This window comes from Varroa jacobsoni, unplaced genomic scaffold, assembly GCF_002532875.2.
Source record: "Varroa jacobsoni isolate VJ856 unplaced genomic scaffold, vjacob_1.0 scaffold_1476, whole genome shotgun sequence".
NCBI classification, from domain to species: domain Eukaryota; kingdom Metazoa; phylum Arthropoda; class Arachnida; order Mesostigmata; family Varroidae; genus Varroa; species Varroa jacobsoni.
The window spans coordinates 44,974-66,621 of record NW_019214378.1 but is presented as its reverse complement, the minus strand read 5'-3'; the positions used below and the strand labels follow the sequence as shown (position 1 = coordinate 66,621).

Here is a 21,648-nt window from a genome sequence, read left to right as displayed (position 1 = left end):
ATCAATTACGAAGCGTGTTCTATGCTAACAATACCCGAAGCACAATTAACTACCTGTTAGAAATAAATTCACGAGCCAAACAAAAACCATGTGCTCTAGTTTTGCTCCAGTTGTTTCTTCAGCTGCTATTGACCATGTTATATATATATATATATATATATATATGTATTATGTTGGAACATTTTCTATATATTTATATTTAGTGTTGCCCATTGTCAAAGGTGGTGCAGACAAAAAAAAAAGATGAAAATGCCAGGCAATAAATAGGTCAGTGAAAAAGCGCGCTTGAGGACCGAGTCGAACCTCACTCATACTGATGCACAGCGCTTCAGGGACGGTCTGAGCGGGCTTCGCAGTTCACGTATTTTTCTCCATTTTGGTAAGCGTGCGAATTGGCACATTGTAGTCGTAATACCTCCAAGCAAAGTGGCAGTATCGGTAGGAATTGACCAGCAAGCAATCAATCAATCAATCAGCCGGAACCGGCAGATTGAGGCTTGCAGAGTGAAGCCTATGACGACCCTACTGAATTTGTCAAAGAAAGACAGAGCAAGAAAAAAAATTAAATCTATGTGCATTTTCTGTGCATAATGCCTAGCCAGTTTATTTGCCCTGAATACCTTTGTCAATTACTAAAATTCTGTGTCTGTTAGTGGTCACTGTTGAGCTCCGTGAGTTGGTGTTAAAAAGAAGATGGATTCGATGCGATTGAAGTCCTTTGAAGGTAACGTCCCGTACATTTTCCCTGAACAGTTTATAAAAATTAAAACAATAGACCAATTCATTTGACAAATGTGTTTTGTTATCTCTGTAATTACATGATAGCGGTTCTGTTGATGTTCAGGATGATGGAAAAAGCATGCCAATAATGAAACAGAAGGGATGAATAGAGAGTAAATAACTTTTAGCAATAATTTAACAAATTTGAAGTTATCTGAAGTTTCTGAGTAGAACAATATTAAGGAAGTTCTGAAGTATCGTTCGACTGTAGAAGATATCGAAAGTTGCTTGGCCCACAGTCTGAGAAAGGTCTAATAAACAAACAAACAAGCTCCAAAAATATACGCCAATTTGTATACATATAACTTCTACCAACAACAATAGGCCATAATAACTTTCTAGTCGATCCACGTGACCAATAGCGGATATGCTTTTTTCTTTTTTGCATCGATAGAGGCTGCTCTTTTTCGTAGATATAAGGCCAAAACAAACATCAAACGCTTAGTAATCGAGCCGGGCATCATCAAAAGTACTGCCACCTATACGCAGGGCTCATTGGATGAAAACTCCAAAATCAAAGTAACACTACATAGCGACTACTGATTAGCACCTTGTATTGTCTGTTTCAATCATTTTCATTGTTATTGCGCTCTTTTTTCATTCATGTCTCTGATCCCTTGCGATTCAGTTACGTGGCGGGAGTTTCCGTCTACACGCGTTTCGTCCATCGTTTCTGAACAAACAAATCGAACAGACGAGGTATCGTGGGAAATATCCGTCGCCAGAGCGGTTCCAAGGGTTCTCCAAGAGGGGTCCAACGAATGTCAACGCGCATAGTCGGAACAAATGTCTCAAGACGAAAACGCTGGCAGTGCCGGTAACGATAGCGTCCACCAGGCGAGGATCTGAAATGCAGAACATCCCAAAATTATTTGACGTCGGCAGTGTGACAATACTGTCATATAGCAAAAGACGATAGAAGAACTAAGTCGCGCTTCGGTAGCGAGTCCGATAGCCAAACTCGTACAACGGCTGCGACGTGAGCAGCCCGAGAGGCTCCAGAGACAGACGAAATTGAGACGTCTCGGTACACAGAAGAGACGACCGTTGTTGGTAAATGAAAGACAAACTCCCTTTCCTTCAGTTGCCTAATAGCACGAACGAGAATGGCAAGGGTAAGCGAAAAATGCATGGCTAAATCAACTAGATTTGACGCGCATTTGGAAACCGGCTGGCAAGTAAAGACGAAACGAGCAGACGAGAGTTGCATGTATGCGTTATTTACAATAGAGAACTAGTTGCTCGTGATTACACTGGAAATAACTTCGAAAAAAATATTTTGATTAAATCTCGATGTGTTTTTCTTTAATGTCTGCTAAGATTGGAAATGTATCTGAGCTTTGTTCATCACACAACTTTCAAATGTTTGTGGACTTGTCACCTGCGTAGGACAGAGTCTCAGGATATCGTTTCGGTTATTATATTTTTTTATTTATTTTACACAAAAAATATATGCTTTCGAAGTGTACAGCGAGATTTTTTAATGGCTATAAAGCAAAGCTGCAATCTAGTTCCTAATATATGGTCCTTTGCGTCCCTGCCTACAAACGGACTACAGGCCAGTTCTAGTTACTAGACACAAATATCCGTGACTGAACGGAATCTGATGAACACTCTTCCGAAAAACCGTAGAAGACAATTATGAATATCTGCTAAGATAGCCATTTTGAAACAGTTGCTTGCCATAGGGAAAAAGGTAATTTACAAAGAGAGTTAATTATTAATGTCACCGTACTAATACTGTATTTACTGAATTTATCAAAATATTTTAGCTATTTTTTCATAATATGATCTGATACTCATCGGCCAACCATAGCGCAGCCTATGTACCATAGCAGAGCTAGCGCATGTGTGACGCGATGTCTAATGTTTGATCAGTATGAACATCCAGAAATTAAGGATTGCCTGACACTGGTTCATGCTTTTATCGTTGATAATATTTGCTTATTTCGTCATCAGTGCTAATGATAGACCAGAACGAACAAGTAAGATAAATAGGTACTCTTTCTTACTGCATCACACGATGCACAGAATACCCTCTCTGCTTGCCACTCTGGCTCCATTTGCCCCGACCTGATGCATTTGGCCATCTTCCTTCAAATTCTCCACAGTCCCCGAGCTGCCGACAGAGTTTCAGAAACAAAACAAGAAAAAAAAAACCCAATTGCACAATCGGGAATTACGAATACAGCATAAACAGGAATAGCGATTGATGCAGGCCATAGCCATCGATCACAATGGCGTTGAAACAACGGCTACTACCACGGCCGTCGGCAGAGCCACGTTACGGCACTTCGAGCCGACAAAGCCAAGTATCAATATCACACTATATCCCATCATAACAATTATTATTATTATAATGTACCACATAAATTCTGCAGGCCATTAACAGTCGCAGCGACAAAATCAGCGGGGGTATAGCTCTCCGAACTGCGTCAAGAAGGCTATTCGTAATTTGTAGAAACGGTAGCTAGTGCTACCCGTTTACCGTCGTTCTCTGATGGCGCAGTGCTCCAATACTCTAGTACTTCGGTGATGTCATAAGGCCGTTTTGTCATCCGGCAATTACGGCGTAACGTTATCATTGCTGTTACGACTAGCCGTGGATATTTCCCCTGTAGAGAAGACACCTAAATGGTTTGTCACATTTGGAGAGAAGGGGCCAATTTACGAGTTAGGGCTACAAATCATGAGAGGTTTCGAAATGGAACGAAGTTGCTCGGTCTGAAGGCTCAACGACAGGATTTGGGGGTCTAGCAATGCTTGTAGATACGGTCAAGTTAACAATCGGTAGAGTGTACGGCTGTTTTCATAAAGCGAATGTGTAAAGAAAACGATATGGTACTTGCATTTCATCGGATAGACGTGCGATCACGTGTTGTCCATTGTTTCTGGTGTATGACATTTCAAACAGTGACAACGAACAAAGTTACTAATTGTAACTTAAGGGAGAAAGAAGAAATCTAAAAATACAGCGATATAAAAAATAACTCTCTACACGATAGGGGCTTTTTGATAGGCAAACATAGTGTATAGTAGCGATTGCGTGCTTTTCCTACGAATGTGGAAATTATACGTCAATACATATTTTTTGAAGTTGCTTTGCTATTGTGAGAGTATAACGATCCTAAATTTCTCCAAGATGCTAAGCAGCTTAAAGATAATTAGTATAGAGATGTGAACGTTTATTTAAAGGTCACGTGATAAACATGTCTAAGAGTCAATGCCTTGCCTTTAGAAACAAACTACTTACTCTCTTTTCCTAATTAGGCGCAAACTACTGGCAACCTTCTGATGAGCCTTTAATAACAGCGAGACCCGTAAAAAGTACTAGTCCCCACTTGGTGCGTATCTTCCAATAAACAAGCAAATATAGACTGTAATATCTATAATAATTTATACACTTATTCAATTATTAGACAAATTACTGTTTCTGGCACATTAGAGACGACGCTTTGTTGTGCTACGTGCGACCGATAGTTATCATCGCGGTAAATAGAGACAAATTCGCCGCTATTTTAGCCTAATCTTTGATGTGAAGTCGAAACGCACAAGTTTATCTTCAAGATAACCCTCTAACGCTCTATTCCAAATGGCCATGACAATACCATCGCACTATTATTGTGCAAAAGACACGCTAGCATAACACAGTAATACGTAGGGCTGACTTTACAGTTTACTTTTGAATGAGAAAGACGTCACCTGTTGACGCCATTCGTTTCGTTCGCTGACGTAAATACGCAAGGGTGTGTTCGTGCCTTGCCATGCTTTGCCGGTCTACGTCGCCAATGAGCTATCGAACCCCCTCGTTTAGCTTATGAGAAAAACCACCAAATCAGCCTATCGAATGTGGTTTTTAGTGAAACCCTTGTGGCAAATCAACAGAAAAACGCAGCAGAGCAAGCATTAATGAGACGAAAGATAAATACATAATTATCCCAGCCTTTCCTGCGATGAGTGCAAAACACAAACAAAGCCCCCGTATCGTTTCTTATATTGTTACTGCGGTCCCCAGAGTTCATCGTGAGCCATGAGTACGGACTCAGCGGCAATAAGACTCGTCTAGGCGACCGCCCTAGACGTGGGGGACGCCATCTGAGATGAGTTTCGACATTATAGAGGCGTTACCGCTGCTACTCTTGACGCTGTTGTTACATCACGGTGAAGGCTGGGGTTATACGGGAGTGAAGGAGCATATCACCAACAAAGTGGCCCACCTGACTGCAAGTAGGTTGCAATTCGCTGCTTTTAGATTTGGCCGTGGCGACGGAGGATTGTGTGTAGTAGGCCCAGTAAGAAAGGAAGATCGTTCCTGTAGGCTGCCAGTCCTTCCGCTTTTGCAGTAGATTTCTTTGTTGCTGGACATTCTGCAGGTTTTTGGCGACATCGCGACCAGCAGGCAGGAATTTATGGCATTATATGTACTATTAATGTATATATATATAATGGTACAAAGTGATGTCAAGGCTCGTGCAAAACGATATTGTGTATACTAGAGTTGTGTGCGTGGAAACAAAGGTTCTGAGCAATAATAGTAAGAAGACATCCGTTAATAATAGAAACAAAATTGCGTCGAACCTGTGGGGTGCAATATGGAAGAAGGCCGACATGCCGGCGGAATGGAACATAAAGAACACAATGACTGATAAAGGAATCTAAACAGCTCCCCAACTAAGATCGTTGTACGTTTCTAACCTATCTACATATCTGGACAGCTGAAGTGGTGAAGTACCGGTAAAAGTGACTAGGTTTATGAGCAAATCGCTAGTGCGTATACCTTAAACATTGGTTTTTTAACCGATAGTTACATATTGGTACACGAATTTATAATGACAAGCTAGCATGGCAACCTTTGTTTAACAGAGGTCACGGAGTGGTAAACCCGTGTACTAGGAAGCCACCGTGTATACTGTAAGAAAATAGTCCCTTTCTTAACAAAAACAGCCTGATATGTTAAAACAATGGATCTACCTATAACGCAAATTTACCTAAATACATAGTTAATACTATTAAATTGTAAAATATCCAAAATGGACTTCTCTACGGCCAAGATTCAATATCGCACAATTTTCAGAGATGGATATAGATACTTTTTACGATACGACCTATATAGAACGACGAATTTTACTATTCATTTGTTTGTTTTTCTATCTACGGTATTTAAGCCGTTACGCTAAAGGGCTCTTACTAGATCTAGCTAGCGTTTTCTTTAACAGATGTATGAAATGGAACACTAACAATATACCAACCATTTACGAACATCGAAATTACACACATGTTCATGGTTACTATGGCAATGCACTCGAGGAGATGCACATTAGCTACCCAGATCACGCCACCCTTTTGACGTCGTACAATTGGTAATGTATTCTTGGACACGTTTCGTAATTTCGTCCGGATGTTTACCCTATATGCGGATTTATTTGAGCGTTTGTTCTAACTCCTCTCAAATTCGTCTTCATCCTGCACGCCTTCAGTATAGTGGTCCGTATGCCACGTCTACATGGCCTTCCAGTACTACAGTGTCCTCTGTGGATCGATCTCGCCGAAGCGCTCGGTTACCGTCCTACGTACCGTGGCGAATCCGTCATCCAACAAAGGCTCTTCTGCGTGATATGCAGATTTCTCAATCCCGTATTTGGCGCTTGTTTGTTCATCTGGTATCTTTTAACACACAACCGATCCAAGGTTCCCACGATGGAAGGATTAATGGCCAGAAAGCGATGCAGGAAAACTACAGTAATTCACGGGTGTTGACATCCACAAACTAAACGTGGGCTACTGAAGTGCGGATATTTTAGCTCTTAATTTGAGGTGATGCCCGAGATGACCCGAGAGAAAGCCAGTTAGATTATTTTCGTTTGAGCGGACACGTCTTATTACTAGTGCTGGATGTACGTGATCACGCTTTCGAGTCGGCATGCAATTTTTCGTGAAGACGCGGCCATTTTCGCGATTTTATTATAATTGACAGTACAGCTTAAGAGAAGAAATACGTTTTCATGAACATCTGTTGACCGAAACGTATTCATTGAAGACTAAGGGATTTGACGTCTTCAACTCCGACTGGTTGTGCCTATTAATATGGCTAAAGGTGTTACTTTAAAGCCGATTATTAAGACTCCATTGATTCTATTCTTTATTTAGGGAACCTAACAACTGAAGTTTACTGAAACCCGCGCCGAGGGTACGTCTGCTCGTGTTTCCGTGCGATGATCTTATAACTTTGTTTTTCGTTTGTAAGGACAACAGCTACCATAAATGTTTTTCGTTTGTAAGGACAACAGCTACCATAAAAACCATAAGGTTTCACGCAATGCCCACGACGCCGACCGCGAACTATAACATGGTTTCAATAGTTTCCCTACTTTTCCACCAGGGACAAAAACGGACCAAATTGTAGACCATGGTATAGCTTTCGTATGCCAGACCATTCAGGTTGGACCATAGAAATTTCGAGAGCGAAAGTTCAAAAAGAGGACCAGAGCTATACAGAATCTCTAAACTCTGCCACTTCACCTATTCGGTTTCCAAGATTGCGGAATTTTTAAGGCCATTTCGATGATCCAAGCTGTTCGGCGCGTTCTCATTGGCCGATGTTGAAACGGGTTTTGTCCTACGAGCCTGTTCTGGTTCTCGAAGTTCTACATCACGTGGTTGACCTACCTTCTATCTCAGCGTTAAAGATTGGTACCAAGACGAAGCGCAAGTGTTGGGCCCAATGTCGATGTCTGAGACTGCAAAAGATGAGATACCCGCGCTATACTTTATCAATCAGAGTAAAGCAGTGAAAGCGTGGCGCCGAAACGAAATGCTATCAGCCATGAATCTTTTTTTTGACACATTTAGTCTACATACTAGCACTCACAACGGCTATGCCTCAGCCTCTGCATGTATCCGGAGTGCCGCGCGAAGCTCCATATTGCAGACGAGGTGAGTGTGGCAAGATATCGTCTAGACAGGCCATATCTAATAGCTCTAGGCCTACCTGGCTCTAAACATATCTTGCGTAGGAATGAGAAATAGCCGGCGAGCACCGAATTCGACGGTCAGTGACAAGAGAGAAACTGAAATATACCTCAGAGAGAGCAGACTTAGATGTTGATATTTTGCAGTTCGCACAGGAATCACCCTGAAATTTAAACGTAGAATATAGAGTAGAACGAGAAACGTCATAAGACTGTTGGAGATAGGGAATATAAGCCTGAATGAAAGTTTGCTGTGAAAAGAATCTCAAAATCTGTGAGCGTCAGTTAGGAGTTTTTCCGGCAACTATCAGATGTTGTATTATTTCCCATAATCTGTGTGTGGAATTGCAACTTACAAACCAATATACGTTCGCTTAGAGTCTTTAGCACGAGCCGATTGAGACATCGCCGCGTGACCTTTAGGGAAAAAGTAGATTGACAGTTACTGTGGTGGCAGACTTGATATCACAGTGACTATCGAACACGAGCCGTCCTGTATATAACATAAGTAAGGGAAGTGTTCAAAACTAGACTTATTATTATGAATTGTCGTTAAAAATAGTCCAGAATTTGTGAGAAAGAATTTCTAATTTCAAAGTGTTCTATATTGTCAATCCGACTCAATCAATCGGAAACCCAAAGACTGTTTGCAGAAAAAAAAAATCGATTGATATCGATCAAAGTTACTAGAATCATGACAAGTTGTCCCTGTTTAACTAGATTGAAAATTACATCGGGACATAAACCGTTTGCAGATAAACCCGTCGCTACTCGAGTATATCATACATATATTAAACAATACACTTACAAATTTATAAAGTAATAATAGTAGTCAAATCCGTGTTTTGTCGATATGTTACACGCGGCCGTTTCGTCTTTCATCCCACATGGGTCAGCAGGATAATCTCTGTGTCGTCACTGTCGTCACTGAACACCTTTCCATTTGGCAGTGTCCGGATGAGGCCAAGTCAACAACTGCTTCGATGGTGCAACCGACAGAGGTTCGTTCGAGCTGTAGTTGCCGTTCGGCTATTACAGTCCGAACAAGTTCAGCTCGATCAAATCGATGACCAAGAACGTGACGTACTTGGCTCGTGTCTGCCCACATAAATCACTTCGACCCACAACGCGCTCTCTTTTGTCCCGTGGCGCTTCGTGAGTTTACCGCTTATTCACTACTAAGGCTAATCTTGAATCTTTTAAATTCGAATTTAGAGCACTTGTTGACTATGCCGTCGGTCCGGCCTAGCCAGCAGTTGCAGGCTTGACCAGATTAATTTGAATAACATTTTACTTGAGACTATGTATCTGTGTATGATTGTTCTATATCGGACCTAGCTGATGGCCCTGAGACTAGTACCTAAGTGTGAAGCATTCCAATGTCTCGAGTGGATCTCGAGAATTCGAAGTGGGCTGCCACCTGTCAACGACGAATATGTTAGGTTAGCCGGCCTGAATCCAGGCTTGGCGGTGAACACGCGACGCACCCGTTACTTGGCGCCTGGTTCAATCGAATACAGGGTTTCCAATTAGTACACTAACGTGTGCATGATTATCGCAGCACCTTGTGTGATGTCGATGTACCGCGTGATATCAATATCCTGGGAAATAAATAGATACCTGTTACAAGCGAAACGTTCAGCGTGTGTGTAGTGCGCAGGACTTATCAGAAAGTTGTTAGTTTATTATCTGATCAAGTTAATTGCTCTTGGTTTCATTCTTTGGGCAGCATAATCAAAGCGTATAAACCGTCCGATGGCTAGCAACATGGCATCCAATACTTGTTCAATTTATTAGAAATTAAGAAGTTACGTTACGCTGTTGTGTAACTCATCGTCTATAGATTCGACGTGTGCTATTTTTCACGTAAAACCGGCATATTGTTAAGATCCAGCTAAAATCTATCTATATATAATAGAGACATAATATATGACTCTAATCAGCCACTTTGAATCATAGGTTTTTCACAGTTGTTCAGTATACAAATTTGTATCGTTTTAAAAAATCGGGACCTTCCATTACACTAACAGTAGTAGTAAAAACGTATTATCCTGCTTTTAACCGAGGCGCACAAAATTGTTTTTATGACACTGAAGTATGGAGGTACCTGGCATCAAAGTAAGTATTAAAATGTTACGACGAAAGTACCAAAATGATGTATACAAAATATATTGAATATAATCAGGTGAAATACTTATTCTTTCAATTCAGATTGTGGCACTTTCTAAGAGAAGAACATAGGTAGGTAGGTAGGTAAGTTTTTTATATTCGACCCAAAAAGGAGGATGACCACGTGTTAAATTCGTACGTATGCGTCCTTGCCTGGACTGTTTTCACGCTAGACCTTTCAAACTGGGCTTTACCTAATACTTTTTAAAGTGACTTTTCAGTTGTCGACGCTTTCAACGATAAAAACGGGTAATCGTGCTTTCTGAAACCTATACGAGTTGAAATACTCACTGGTAAAAAGATTTTTTAATGTTACAATATGTAACAAATGCAAAAACAAACCCTATAGGCTTCTCATGCTCGGTCGGTATTCCCTGGCTCAATTCAGTACGCAGCCTTTCGAAGTTACTCGTCATACATACCTCTCTATGATTTAAGTTTTTTTTCTGCCGCTAGACGATCCATCAGACTAGTTTAACACACATAATGTGTTTCTATCGGATGTAACGTCCAGCTGACTAACAACAAAATCGAAGGACGGTCAAAATGTTTTTAAAAGAAGTACTGATGCATGACTATAGACAAAAGGAAAAATATGTTTTTAGTAAGTGATAATGCAGGTCAAAACCTCTGATTAGTGTCGTATACCGTTAGCGTATTCAGCAGAATATCTCTGGAGGGATCCATGGTGTGCATAAATATAAGTGGATTTATCTCTTTGTCCTTAGAAAAAACAACGAAAATTAGTGAAAGGTCTGAATCCCTGTTAAAGAAGAAAGAGCAATATAACTTCGTTTCTATACGCTGCTAAGTCTCTGTTTATAACATTAAAATAGCATTTTTACGACGGGTCTTGAAAATGGGCATAAAAGTGATCCAGGGACGTGAATGCAGTCGTCATAATGATGAGAACATCGTTGCGATTGCTTTGCATTACGATTTACATAACGTTTCGTCCTTCTCCCAGCTCCCAGCTCCCAGCTCCCAGATTCCTCTCCGTTTTCTCAGTCGTTCCCCTTTGCTGTCAGCAGGAACATGTTCGTGCAATAGACGTCCCTATACGAAACACTTCCGTACAAAGAGAGTCCAGTTTGTTTTAGTCGACTCATCTTTGTATGTCTTTTCCAAACCTTTGCGATGATCCCGACAATCTAACACACTATTTAAAGACAACTTGCAACTTATACGAAAGCTCAAGAGTTAGCTAAGAAATATGACAATACATGGGTTAAGTTAAAACAAAAAAGTCGATTACCCTTATCTCAGCCAGCGTGAATCCCTTATCTCAGCCAGTAGTTGCACGGAAACACTTTACATGTTATGTGACTATTATATACTCTACGAGAGTGAAAAAGACGTGTAATCTTTGGAAAACTACAGATAAAGCTATCTTTTGCGATTTTCGATAGTTCACAATGGTAGTAAGGTAAGTACGTACAAATAAAGGCCAAGCTGGACATAACCAGGTTAGGCTTTGTCGACTAGCAATTTAAGTTCCGATTGTTTACATTTATTCACGAATCTATATAATGTATACAAAGATGTGTACACAAATTTAGGGTTTTGCCACAGGGCCGATTGAAATAACGCAAGATTTACATGAGAAAATAAGAAGAACGAAAGAGATACCTACGAATTCATTTGAACGATTAGCTGACTCAAGACTGATGACCAGGTATAACCTATGGAAATTGTGGCTTGTAATTAGAAGGTCGTCATATTTACGCACAAATGATATGCGGACAATTCGCACATAACTTTTTACATAAACACTAATGGAGTGCAGATATATCAGTTTGTTGTGCTAGATCGCAAGCAAGTTCCCCGGAGATGACGCAGCAGTAGCGTGCTCATCTGCTAAATTTATAATATATATATATAATAAGAAAAAATTAAAAATAAAAACCGCGGCTAAGTTCAAACCCGGGCGTAGTTTCGTCCACGTCCATAAAAGGCCATCAACCGTCTAAGGCAATGCTTAATTGAAACAAGAGCACCGAACATGAACCTTGAAACATTTAGGTTTCATGTACACGGCCATAAAACTAGCAAACGTCGAAGATCGAGCAATATATACATACGTACGAGACATCAGACGGCAATCGTTCATCTAATTAATGAAAAGTCAACCTTAGACCTGATTTCTTGTCCAACATAGTCAGGTACATCTAGGTTCTCACTCAGGATTAGCACGCTTCCTTGCAAAAATTCACACAGCATCGATTGGCAGAAGGTTTTCGCACAACGTAACCATGTACACGTATAAAAATCGTTGCAATATATTCTCAATAGCGTTACGAAGAATTATATGCCCTTACTGTAAATATTTCTTCACAGGATTCGGTCCACTTCGCCTGCATCAACCTGGTCATGTGCTATTTTTACACTGTCTTCATATGGTGCAAATTTGCACTCGCCGTAGAATATACGATTTTGGTTCCGGAATCGTATGTCAAGGCCGCTTGGTAGACTGTCAACCCACACTGTTTTTTTCACCCGTCTGAATGTCCTTTTTCTAGGCCGTTAGATTTGGTGCTGCGAGGGCGACCAGTTGAACCTTGAGTTTAGTTTGGCTTCCATCGAATGGATATGGATGAGAGCGGGAACACAGTCTATAATTTTAATAAAGTATAGCGAATGTTGTTGTTGATGATTACACCTAAACGCTACGGGCAGAGACGGACGCTATGAGAAGACATAGCATATTTTTCAAATGCAAACATGCCGCCCAAATCAACTATATAACTAAGAGTTTTGCATGACGCACGGGCATGTAGGCCAAGTAATCTATATTGAGCCATTTTCATTTCATCATGTATACGGAAAGCATATATATCGATAGTGAGCCTGGAAGCAAAAACTACCGACTGCTTCTGCAAGACGCTTGGCCTTGCCAGATACGGCACCGTTCTCGCGAAATTCATAATGACTGTAGAATATTGAACACACATTAACAGTCACTATATCTTTGTTTGCTCGCACAAAACTAACTGGCATATAGAGCTAGTTTCGTATGTTTCGTGCATGCCATATGTGAAGAGGAAATATATATATAAGCGAAAAAGCTTCGTAGTCCCGACAAATGACAGCGGAACGATGCTGTAACACTGTCAATTACCACAAAGATCGAGTGACGATAGATACTTGCCTTTGATAATTATATTAATAATAAGTAAGCAACAAGCGTTAAGGGTGTTTAGTAAGTTTATTTCGTTTTGACGTAACGCCTAACTGAACTTTAAAAAACATTACGTCTAACACTAAATGAGCATTTTCACTACATCCATGTTTCGGTTATGCGAGTTAAAATGCCGCCTAAACGTGAGGTCTTTCCGTGTATTCAGCGTTCACCTTTGACGCTGCCGCGTTACATGTTACTGCAACGGGATTCAGGTTCGCTCTGTTACTAGCGCAGTAGTAGTAGCAGTATCGTCGCCTGGGCTATTTCGGTCACCGCGGGGTGTTTACGCCGCTGCAGGCCACAGTTCTTTGCCCACAAGTCCATTTTCGAAAGTGACTATCTCGTCTGTTGTATTTCTAGTCGACACTGTTATCTTGCTGTTGTTCTTGTCTATTTCTTCTTCTTTTTTTTTTTTTTGCAGTTAGCCAAAAGGGGCAAACAACTATAGTTGTCACCTAAAGCCAAAATGATTGAAGTTGGACAGTTTTCACTTCTAGTCGGTTATTATGGCGGCCGATGCTATTATGTAAGAACGGTGGCTTAATAGAATACACAATGCCTGCTCACGCTGAGCTCCATCTCGTAAACGATAATCCCACGTCATATTCTACTACGGACTGAAATGGGCACAGACGAAGATCGTAGTGACAATGATGTTGTGCATACGCATACTATAATAACAGAATACTGTAAATCATTCTATGTCACAGTACTAGAATTTGACTTAGACGAGACTGAGGTGTGCCGTGCAGAAACGGATGAACGATTGCTATAGAAGACAACGTGCGGATAATTCGTAGTGGAATTTTTTTGCTAATCAAGAAAAAAAACGCCTGGTATATTCTCTATCTATTATCGTATGGGATCCACTCTTGAGTTGCATATACGTTCCAAAGTACCCTGCAGACGACATATATTAATTTAAAGCGCATCTGACGAAAGCTTGTATCTCATTGATTTCAGAACGTCAACACCTAGGCCACACAATTGCCGTTCTAGTCTCTTTTATGCTTTAACCAAGTTTTGGACGACAGAGTTCCGGAGCAGCCTCGACAAGTCACACAATCAATCACTACACCATATAGATATGCAACGTCTCCAAACAATACGTCTGATTCATCGAAATACGTCGTCTTGCTTGTACCTCGTTTCGCGTTGTCATATCTGATCGGAGCCGTCTACAACGTCAGCCGTTCACCACCGACACTCTTTTATTCACGGATGACGGCGACAACCGCGAATTTCTTAATCGTTTTTTTTTGCCTCTTCTCGCTCCAAAATGTCCACAGGTCTGCGCATCGACTACCGATCTACAGCGAAGCAAACATCTTCTCTGTGAATACTTGTCGCCATGTCTATTGTCTCCGAAGACCTCCTGCTGTCAACAGCGACAATGGCTTATATTTCATATCAATGTCCGGCAGCCAAGAAGGCTCGATCCGACCCCACTACAACAGCTAGGCCGTGACTTCGTCGAACACCTCTACAAGAACACACGTCGGGCGCCGGCATCGCCCGAGTCCCGTCGCTGTCATCAACGCGCTCTTATAGCAGCAGGCGGATCGCTCGTAGACAAAATCAGCGCCACTGGCAAGCTTCTGTGTCCACTACCGACGCGCCATTGGTGGGCGGAAACTTCAAAGGTTGTAGGACGCACGCCAGCACTTCTTTATCAACAACGTTTACATGAGTAGCGCGTAACGCACTGGTAGATCACAGACCGTGAGCCGTATATCGTCGACCGTAGAATGACTGCGATTGTGGTAGCTAGTACACACGTACCCCACCCCCCAGCATCGAGGTATCAGGGGAACGCAACACGTTGCCGAAACAACTCCTCTATTGTGAGTCTGTCGTTGCCGTCTGTGTAAGCGCATTTTTATTTTCTGCAAAAGTCGTCGTCGTCGTCGTCGTTTCCGCTTTTCGTATAACTATAGCTGACAATATTGGTACGACTTTCCCGTTTTGGCAGGGCCTTCATCCACGATAGTATCGAACTGTAATATTGTATTGGTAACAGAATCAGCAGCCGCTGGCATATTAGGGAGGAAGATCGGACAACGGCGACGGAAACAACAACAACAACAACGATTGTCCTCCTTAAGGTCACGATTACGTTCGCGTCGCTGATCGCCTAGAGTGTCTTATGTGTAACTTTATGCTATATATTGCAAGTTGAGGTTGGTGGATGCACATTGAGAGATTGGCACCGTGAGCCGTGTGAGCTGTATCATGTACGCGTCGATTTGCTGCGCGAACATTATCGCGTAGTAATGTAAATATATGCTATATTATAGTCGTATGTAAATATAGCTATATTATATATTGTCGGCAGAATTCACAAGCTAATAAAGCTGCTAGCACTGTTGTGTTCGATTCGATCCCATTGACGTTATCGGTGAATATTGCTGATGGTGACGAGATGCGTGAGAAACTATGAAAAGTCTTATTTTTCTAGACAATGGACAACTGGATCGTGGAGGATTATTCAGGTGACTCGATATTAGCTTCTTACTAATAGCTTTTAACGATGTGGTAAAAGCTTACTTCATCCCGCCGGTAGCGTGGCTAACGGACTCGGTTATCTGCTACAAAGGCTATCGACGTTTCGTACAAAGACGATTTCGGTATCTTTGGATAGTTGAAACGACGTAAAGATAAAGTTGCTTCGAACGTATCCTCGAGTGGATCTAACCTTTCAACATCAGATCGGTACCTGGAAAGAAACACATATTGGCTTACGTGTTTGTTTATCTCCCAGGTCTGTATAGCGTCTTGTGCAAAGAAGGAACGCCAAATAATAAGCAGTTTCACCCATGTCATGAGCGACATGCGATTCGAATACCTCTAGCAAGATAACGCCTACTTCGGTTAAATAGAACCTTATTAAAAGCCTGTTTATGGTCGTATGCAGAAAATGTACGTACCGATCCACCCGCTCAAGCCCATGGGTATAGATACTCCCGACGCCCCTGGGTAGTATGTCGAGGAAATGTGACTGGGCAAAGGAGACGTCAAAAGTATCAATTAACATAACGGCAACTGTGCCCTGACGTACCTCAAAATACCGAATCAGAGCACTGTATATGTTTAAAGAAATTATGAAGAACTAGAATCGATTACATTATAATAGAGAGGGCAGGCTGTTTACAACAGATCTTGAAATTATCCAGTATTATTTGGCATTATTATCTATATTTAGTGTTTAGTTAGTTGTTTTCTTGAATGATATTTATTCCAACGTTCATCAAATAAATGGGGTCCAAAGTTTAGTAAATACGAGTCCCATAGTATACGAATACCTAAGTAGAAATGAGGTCTGGCCTGCATAACTAGCATTAGCCGTTAATCTCTTTAAAAGCAAAGGTCGTTTCTTGGTCTGTGAAGCCCAGTACGTACAGTATGACGTAGACCATATCTCTATTAAATGGCTAAAAGGTTCCAAATCTTGCAAATGTCGAACTTGAGAGCTACGTGCTTCATAAGCATAAGCTCCTCCCTCTCCCCCCCCCTATTGTTTAACTGTCTCAACCTATTAAAATTGTTATTAAGCTATAGACTTTCATACATTTCTTAAACATAATTGAAACATTTTGGCCTTGCCCAACCAAGCTACTATTTATTCTCGTCCTTTCGATTAGAAGCTTCTTGTTTATATTAGCCTTTTTATAGACCCCTAAAGTCTGAAATTGCGCGATAGCGTGACCCGTTCACATGTGTTTACCTTGCCTTGTGATCGTTCATAGCTTCTAATACTTTAGATCTACCCATGGACTCGTAACATCTCAGCGCATAGCTGATAGTCTATTGAAAGGCTGCTAGTTACTAGGCTGTTAGTGCAGGTTTTTCACTCTCGAACTATAAGTTGATGCAGGTCAAATAAAAAATCCGCATTCGAACAAAGGGCCTCGATCCTTTCAGTGTCTACACTGCTTCATTATAGCGTTGTAGCTCAACTCACGCCATCATCAGAAATACCTAGAACAGCCACCTCCAATTGCATCAGGCGAACAGATGGGAAACGTACGTCTTAAACTAACAACAGAACTGATCAATACAGGGTTCCCCTCACGCGAGATAGGAATGTCCATGGCCTCGAACACAGGTCGCTGGTCGGAACTCCAACCCTGAGCTGTTTCTGCTGTTCGCTAACTGATTCCTACATAGACTATTCTGTTATTTTAATTGCCGTTCTTGCATACATCTTATTATGACTTTATATATATGTAGTATAATAACAACTAGCAAGAACGACCGTACCATCTAGCTTTTTCGGTGTTATCTGTGCCATTGAAAAAAAAAATCAGATATCTTCGTATAGCTAAAATGGAGGCAGATCTATTCTAGGTAGTTTTGCAACTTTTACTTCTGTTGTACGGGGCCAAAGTCAAAATGCCAACACTATCCGTTATATCTTGGCGTGTGGCTATACACCGAGTGTACGTGGGCTGAAGCAAGTAAACGGGGCTCAGACGATCAAATGTCACAGCTGGAATCAGTATTGCTGGCAACATCTGTAAACGATTGTTTCCTGGAAATTACCCTCGGGAAATGCAATATGACCTTTGCTTTTGTATAGCACCATCATATTAGCTCGTTCGAGATGACTCTCTTTAGTTAACATACACTTGGGTTGTCTAAGCATCTTTATGGATAATTGCTCAGAGGATATGGTCTCGATTCGGGTTTACCTGAAACTGTGCTGAAGTACAGAAAATTCTGAAGCATTTACCCATTAGGCTGTATTAAACGCCAAGGAAAGTTGACACGTTAATTTAATTTTTTGTATGTATATTTGAATCAAGTTCACGATCTACCTCAATAATATTATAATATAGCGATAAAATTTTTGAGAATATCTCTACCAGGGTGAGTTAAATAACGCAATTCAGTGACCACGCTTAAAGCGATCTTGGTTATGAAACTAATTAATAAACCTGAACCGTTATCGACATACATACATACATACTGTGTGTAATTAAACGTATACAAATAATAGTTGAAACTACAAGTTTCGCACTAAACTATTTGGTACCACTGGAACAAGTTGTGCCGTTCCATTATAACTTAATAGCCCTGTTTCCTGCTGAACCAAGGTGGTGAGGCTTAGGGCTGCATCAATATAATAATGGCCTCTTCTGAAAGAGCACGTAAAAACCACTTCACATATCAATATTAGAGAATTAGACCAAGCCAGATTTTTGATATGGGCATTTTGAGATTGCGTATTGTCGTTTACGACGATTAGAAAGGAAGTCCTTAGCTTTTTCGTATCCAATCTCGTTAGACAAACTCGAACAGTATTGAAGACGACTCAGGCCAGGCCAAACAAGATGCCTGTTTCGTTTAATTGTAACACAATCGTCATTGTATTGAAGACGATGGATTTAACAAAGCCTCTTGCTCGGTACGAGCAACAATAGATAGATATCTAGCCCTTTCTGCTATCTGAATAAAGGTACGTTTTTGTGTAACCGTCTCGTATGCGGGATATCGATGTTGAATGATAGGGTGCAACCGGTACGGCGAAAAATAGGCACACATACAAATTCTGTAATTATGTGTGGCTCCATTTTCGTTTGGCCAGTCTAAAAGTCTGCTTCTCTTTCTTTTTATACAGTCCTCAATGAGCTTGCTCGGAATACGCATAAAACAAATCATATATATATATATATTTATATATGTATATCGTCCGTAATCTACACCAGTCAGCAGTGGTAGCTGGTAATGCTGTCAACGCAGCGAGGCTTCAGATGTGACAAAATATATGGTTCATTTTATATATTTATCTATACATTTTGTATATAACAGATAAATATATCTATATATATTTCTATTAAGTTCATTTGATATTTTTTGTGTATTGCCATCCGGTGATTGCTTAGAACGTTGAATTTTAGTGAAAAATTGGGTAGAGCACTGATTTGTCATCGATTCCTATCACATTCATTATGGCACATCGTTTTAAGAAAGCTTGAGTTATTTTTATTAGAAACACTTTATAAATCTGCATAAAATATTAATAAATGTACCGATTTTGCAAAGGGAGCGTCCTCCTTTATATATAAATATTTGTAGTTGCGTGTTAGCATATCGCCTGAGGACCGCAAAAAGTTCTAGGTCTTCATGTCCTTACCCTTGAAAGTACGACCAGGTACAGGGGGAAACACCTTCTCGTTTCACAAGAGCTTTAACAGTGTAATGTGAAGAGCCGTTGGGGAGTCGCCAGCTGTTAGATCGGCAGCAGTCGTCATTGCTGATGGTCCTTGAAGGAAGAGACAACTCCAAAAAGCTCAATCGGAATTTCATAATCTAACGTATGGAATATGCAATGTCTTGTGCCAGCAGAACGGTGAAACCTCATTAGGTTTCTCTATCAAAGCATATGGGGTATGTAGTCCGGCGGAGTGCCCCCGGCACGTCCAGATTCGCTAGATTACTCGTTCCTGACTAGCATGACTATTGCATTGCACCGAATCTGGTGAATGGCGTTTGATGTGAAGTTCACAATTACTTATACACTTTCTCGAACTTTTTTTGTTACTGAAACGGATCATGCATTTGACATTTTTATCTATTATTTATTACATTATTGTTTGATGCTTTATCATTAACTTTGCTATAACAATGTCTGGTTAGCAGATGTCAACAGCATCCACAAGTCTGTCTAAATTACGTCCTAAACAGTACCGTTCAATCTTCTATTCAAGTTCAACGTTCACGCCCCGGATTCCATAGAAACCTTTAACGGAGACAAATAGTTTTTTGTTGATCTTCTGGAAGAATCTAGAACAATACAGGAAAAACTATTATCTTTTCTAATGTAACGTTTAACATTGAATATGTCTCTCACATACAGCCGTAAACTGACTACCAAATATACATTTTTCCACTGCTAAACACAACAATGAAAATTGCTTTAAACACAGGTGGCGCTGATTTACATTAGGCCTTTCGACCCGTTCGCCATCAGGCTTAAAGCTTAACGCCCCCGAATCCTGTTTCGCTCTTACGCGGCTCGTTTGCAAAACTCTACCATTACGAAATTACAAAGTCTTTCTTGTCGCTGATGCCATTAGTGCAGCCGAGGCAGGTGTTGCTGGTCTTTAATACTAGGTAGCCAAGGCGAAGCTTGTCGACGTCGACAATGGATATGAGAATTTACCGAAGAAAAATGTGATGCTTTAAAGGAAAACATAGGTAGCTGGTTAGGCCGACTTTTGAGATCGCCGACTGCCAATCTGGGATGATATCGCGTCATGAGATGTCTTTGCTTGCTGACTCTTACATAGTTAATTTTTGCTACCGCACTTGATGCTGGAAAATCGCATTGGGACGCGCTTCTACCCCGCTCCCCACCGGTAGTTTAGTTCCGTTTGAATTGAATGCAAGTTCTTGCGCGATCGGTGCTAGCTCAACCGAAACATAGTTGAATGCCTCTCCAGCTTGTATTTTCCAGAGCTGCCGGAAAACTCCTCCGGTTTCATTCTGGAGGTCACTTTGATTGGGAATCCGATCTAAACCGAATAAGGTAGGATAGCTTTAGATAGCGATGAGTTTGTTCATGGCAGCAGGCTCGGAACATCTAAAGGATGGACAAGAATTGTGAGGCGTTCGAAGGTAATCTAGAAAGTGCGTCGTCAGAGCTCGTGTAACTGCGTGGCCTGTTAAGGCTAATGCATGGGCCCCGAAATCGAACATAAGGTGTATTAGGTTGTCGTGAACCATTTAGCGGGTCGAAAATTTTCAATAACTTTTGAACTACGTGTGATTAGAAACGATTATCTTTGGCTATAAGCTGATTGAGTGTCATCAGGGAATAATGAGTTTAGAGGCAAAGAGATCGTTTAGCGGCAAGAATCACTGCTAACTGACTAAGCTTCAAAAAACTGAGAGCGACACCGCAGATTGGTGGGGATACTGGGCAACGAGGCCTTCGGCAATACAGCAGTTTACTAGTGGCGTAATCAAGATAAGAAACCAAACTGGTAGATTGAAAGTCACAGAAAAGGTGAATACATTTCAGGACCTTAAACAGAAAAATAACTTGTTGTAATTAAGGAAGCTTTAAGCAAACAGCAGCATAGATACCCCATTTCCTGTTAGCTATGCACGACACTTCCAGAACGGATTGCTATGGAACCTAAAAACACTGAAGCTAAGGAAAAAGGAAAATCGATGGGGTTTCCAGCAAATTGAGTCCAGAACAAATATAAATACATGTGACGTAGTCTTTACGCAACTACTTTCCGAAAAAAATTGCCTAGACCTTAGCATCGTCACAGACAGAGAGCTGTCATAATCATCACAACTCGTTTGTAATTTCCTATTATAGTTCACTTTCTAATGTTCAGGCTTGCTGTTTGAATGTACTAGTAAGGTACTTTTTTGCTGAAAGCTTACGTGCAGTGTCCTCACCGATTATCGGTGTAATCCGTTAGCGCTCTCATCCGAGAAATAAAAACTTAATCATTGACTGATTTTCAGCAGTAGACCATCAATTTGCCCTCTAATTGAGCTTATAGAAGTGGGCCGCCGAATATTTCATAT

General features: G+C 41.0%; 1 long non-coding RNA gene across 1 annotated transcript; it reads right to left on the bottom strand.

Moving 5' to 3' along the window:
* Positions 1-554: 554 nt before the first annotated feature.
* LOC111270483 (uncharacterized) lies at positions 555-4,250 on the bottom strand. The gene is made up of 2 exons (XR_002686318.2): positions 4,034-4,250; positions 555-1,625 (listed from the first exon to the last, which is right to left on the bottom strand). It is a non-coding gene; the product is annotated as an uncharacterized LOC111270483 (long non-coding RNA).
* Between the last annotated feature and the right edge of the window lie 17,398 nt (positions 4,251-21,648).